Raw genomic sequence first — 5175 nt, forward strand, 5'->3', positions numbered from 1 at the left:
AGAAAGTTTTTTTTTTTTTTATATAGCCACATTTTATATAAAATAGATATGATTATGTAAATTAAATGTTTTGATCGTTCATCTCCCTGTACATAATAAAATTAAATTTAACTCACTGAATGATTAACTTTAATATAAAAATTTAAAAAAGAAATATATACATAAAAAACAAAATTTAAGAGAGCATATATTAATTATAGCACAAAATTTGAACGGTTATAACTCATTTGAATGACTTTTAGTTTTACTACTCATAATATAATATAAAATATTAGAATTGGAATTAATAAGAAAAAAGATAAATCACATTAGAGAAGTTCTAAGATGCCATGACACTCACTCTAACTAAATTATATAAATATATAGATAGATTATAATCTGTAATAAAACTAAATAAAAAAAAAAAAAAGTAGAGAGAGAGGTTATGAGGAGATGAAAATAGAGATGAGATCATATTTATAGAAATAATTTTGCATGAGTTAATTTGGAATGTTAATTAGAAAAATTTGAAAGATCAGAAATTGAAAAGACAAAAATTATTTAGCGTTTGGAATTAATTGGATATATATGTTTAAATAATTATACAAAAATAGATTAAATATTCATTAATGTCATTATTTTTTTTTTTTTTTTTTTTTTTTTTTTATACAAAGTGATTAAAATCACTCATGAATTTACGACGCCCACGTCCGCCACCGGCGCTGGAACCTCCTCGAACCAGGATAGCTCATCGTCTAACCGCAGAGCATGCTTTGCCAACCATTGGCCGCTAAAATCTTAGAGCGAGCCCCATGGGACAAAACTGCCCCCGGAAATTTAGACAATAAAGCTATAACATCTTCCAACAACGCTCCCAACTCAATAAAATACTGAAATTCCACCTGAAAAAATATCAAAAAACAGAATAAAACTTTAATTAGAAAACTATTCAAACTGAATAAAATCAACTAACCACCAAGACTAAGCAACTAAATCTCCCTATAAAATACTAGAACTAGCCAAAGGGAGTACCCTTTGGCTAGTAACAACTAAATTATAGCATTCTAACTTCGTAACCTTCATAGGATCCCTATTCCTTACTTTTACCATTTTAAAACAAACATAAATAAAATTTTCCTTTTAATATCCATTATTCCTTAAATATTCAAAATATTATATACTAATTCTTTCATTTATTTCTTAAAAGTATTACTTATTTTTAGACTAAAACATATCAAAATTCTTTATAAGTCAAATTGTATATTATTTTATTTATAGCGTAAAACATGGTATCTATAATCTTTATTCAGCCTAAATTAAACCAAAATTGTATTAATCTCCTTAAAACTTAAGATTGTACTCTTCACATTCAAAAATACCTTTTTCCTAATACTTCTTAATCATACATTTAATTATTAATATTAAATTAATATTAATTAATCCAATTCGGTATTATGACATAATGCTTCCTTATTTATAATTTGAAAAGATGACCTCCTAATTATTATACCATTCAAATTATTATAAAAACCATTAATATTAGTATCTTCCTATACTACTAATAAGGCAATAATCTCAATACTTCATTAGCATTTACTTCTCATTAATTTCAATATCTTTCCAAAAATAAAAATAAAATAAAATAAAATATTCTCAATTCACAATAAATGTTCCTACCTCCAATTAATTACAAAATCCCACATTTATAATTTATATACCAAAATTAATATTATGTTATCTATAATAAACTCATATTTATAAATTATATAGCCAAAATTAATATTATTTTATCCATAATAAACTAATAAGGCAATAATCTCATAATTACATACCATAATTGTTAGCTATTAAATTTTATAATATTTTAATAATTAATGATATCTTGTAATTTTAACCAAATTACGCTAAATAATTAGGGGTTAGCCATAAATCAGACGCGAAAACCTTGAAAGGCACCAAAGCTATAATAATGGCGCAGCTCATCCATCGAATTTGTACTTCCATTTCTTCCATCAAAAAAGCTAATACCACTCATCCAGAAATTATTTAAAAATACTAATAATGTAATAATTTTGGTACATTCCCATAATATTGATAACAAACCAAAATTCCATAATAATTTAACTTACCAAATATATCTGAAGCAATATATTCTCATTAGACCATTGGTATTACCACCTCCCTTTATTACAAGATTCTCAAGATTCTTATTCTTCAATTTATTTAATTAATTATAATATTAGAATCTGAATACTAAAATTTCAAACACGAAAAGTCTTAAAAAAATATAAACTAAAATATAGCTAATAGGAATTAGCGTTTAAAGTAAACCCTCTTAAACCTTATTTCAGTTTAAAATATTCTTTAAATCATACCTTAACCAAAATAATCTTTTTATTCCGACTAATAAATCTGTATAGTGCATAACTTTAACTTTAAAATATTATTCTGTCAAAATTTTCTTATACATTCAATACCGGAAAATGTGAAAATTTAAACAAACTACCCTAAATAATTAGGGGCCCAACCATATAATAGGTGCTAAAGCCTTGTAAGGCGCCAAAGCCATAAATAATGGCACAAAACAGAACAAAATCAATATAAAATAAACCTATAACAAAATTAACAGTATATCCCATTATATCAGCTCACCCAAAAAAGAACAAAATCAATAACAAACAAGATAAAATCAACTATCCACCATTTCAGCCTTCAACCCAGCACGACACTGACCGAGATCTCCCAGGCTCAAAACTAAATTTAAAAAATTTAACTCAAAATCTTCATCGCACTGTGCAAACATTTAAGCAAAAATTCTAAAATCTATAAGGCTTTCACTAACTCAAAAAGAAATCAGCATAAATTCCCAAACAAACTAACTACAAACAATCTTAATGAATCTAAATCTAAAGGACTAGTGTTATCTAGATTCACATACTGTATGTATATACAATCTATGGCACAAAAATAAAAAATAAAATAATATAAACTAGAGGAATAGTGTTACTATGTTTTAGAAATCCGTCTCCTATGGAGAAATTGGGGTCTCACGGGCCAAGAAAATTTAGGGGATTAAAGATTTTTGGTTCGAAAAGATATTTCTAAAATTCATAACTCATATGAATATCTAAAAAGAATGAAGGATTTAATTCAAAAACAAGAAAGAAACTCACCTCATAATCGAGTTTTCAGTCCAATCCAAAAGAGGATCTGAGATATCATTCAGATCTGATCTTTTATTTTCACAGAGTAATATAGAGAGAGATTGAACATATAGAATTATATATTGATTTTATTTTATTTGATCTCTCCTAAAAAATAAAATTATACTAATTACAATCAAAATCTATATGACCAAACTTGTCTTTTCATGGTTGCCAAAATAATAATAATAATAAACAAAGAAAACTTTTCTTCCCCAGATAAGCTTTTTGAAGGAGTCTTTAAAATATTATTATTATTATATTAGTAATTTATTCATATCAAATCTCTCCAAAAACAATTCTGTTAAAAAATCAAGGACACAATTATTTCCGATACTAAAAAAATATATAAAATATGATCGATCGGTACTAAAAAAACCAAATGTCTCTTCAAAAAAACAATATCAAGAAAATACACAGTTCATCCATCATCATCATCATCAACATACTCCTGATTCTTATAATCAGATCTAATATACATATTCATATATAAAATTCCAGTACATGTATAATCATACATAAAAGATGGAAAGGCATGTAAATGAAGAGATCTAATAATGTAAGTAATAGATATATATATATATATATATATATATATTTACCTAGGGCTGCTACAGAACTCATAGAGCTTGCCACGGTTGGAGAAGATGATAAGAGCAACCTTCTCATTATATGTTAATTTAAAATACATAATAAATCACAAAAATTAAGAAAGATTAGAAAAATTAGGAAAAAAGAGATTAAAAAAGAATCTCAGTTAGACTGCCACATGGAAAGTTTAAAACCTTCCTTTATGTTCAAAAAAATGAAAGGATCACAAATTACTTCCATGATTAAATTACAGAGAAAATAAAACTTACAGTGAGAGAGAGAAAAAGAGAGAGAGAGTAGAGCTGTAGAGAGAGAGTAAGGATTATGGGTCTCTTCAGAGTTAAGAAAGCGGAGACGGACTTTTTTCATCTGTATTGCGGTTTCATAAGTGGGACACGTGTCAATATGTTATTGGCAATAATATTTACATATTTTATTTTATTTCTTCAAAAGAGATTATATTTTTGGACAATGTCTCATAAAGAGAAGAGAAAAAAACACATCAAAAAGGTTGTACATAAATTTTTGTAAACCGCCCAACCCGAACAACCCGCTCGAACTAAACCGAGAGGACCCGACGAAAATATAACCTGTCCAATCTTTATACTGGGCAGGTTGAAAATAATATGAACCCGTCCAATCAACCCGAACTAACCCGACCAACTCGATAAAGATAATTTTTTTTTTTTTATATAGTCACATTTTATATAGAATAGATATGATTATGTAAATTGAATGTTTTAATCGTTCATCTCCCTGTACATAATAAAATTAAGTTTAACTCATTGAATGATTAACTTTAATATAAAATTAAAAAAAAGAAATACATACATGAATAACAAAATTTGAGAGAGCATATATTAATTATAGTACAAAATTTGAACGGTTATAACTCATTTGAATGACTTTTAGTTTTACTACTCATAATATAATATAAAATATTAGAATTGGAATTAATAAGAAAAAAGATAAATCACATTAGAGAAGTTCTAAGATGCTATGCCACTCACTCTAACAACTCAATTATATAAATATATAGATAGACTAGGTAACGTAACCGCGCGTTGCGCGGTCCTTTCAATAATTGACAATGAAATTCCGTATTTTAATATTCCCAGTTTGATTATTTAATTAAATGATTAATTAAATGCGGAATAATAAAACTGGTACTGAAAACAGTTTTCTGTAGTTACAGAATGCAACTCTGTAACTCCAGAGAAACCCAGAAAAACAAACAGTGCATAAAAGTAAAAACACACAAGATTTTTGTACGTGGTTTCAACAATCCTTTCAGATTGTTACTAGTCCACGGGGCCACGCCCAGAGATAAGATTCATTAGATCGGTATCAAAAATACAAAGTAGTTGACTTATGCATAAATAGACTCCCTCTTATTGTATGC

At 26.8% G+C, this 5175-nt stretch overlaps 1 long non-coding RNA gene across 1 annotated transcript; it reads right to left on the reverse strand.

Annotated features, from left to right (window-relative positions):
- Positions 1–521: 521 nt before the first annotated feature.
- Positions 522–4362, reverse strand: LOC133030781 (uncharacterized). Its single transcript, XR_009684332.1, has 2 exons — positions 3785–4362; positions 522–881 (listed from the first exon to the last, which is right to left on the reverse strand). It is a non-coding gene; the product is annotated as an uncharacterized LOC133030781 (long non-coding RNA).
- Between the last annotated feature and the right edge of the window lie 813 nt (positions 4363–5175).

The sequence above is a fragment of the Cannabis sativa genome, chromosome 9, assembly GCF_029168945.1.
Source record: "Cannabis sativa cultivar Pink pepper isolate KNU-18-1 chromosome 9, ASM2916894v1, whole genome shotgun sequence".
Taxonomy (NCBI): domain Eukaryota; kingdom Viridiplantae; phylum Streptophyta; class Magnoliopsida; order Rosales; family Cannabaceae; genus Cannabis; species Cannabis sativa.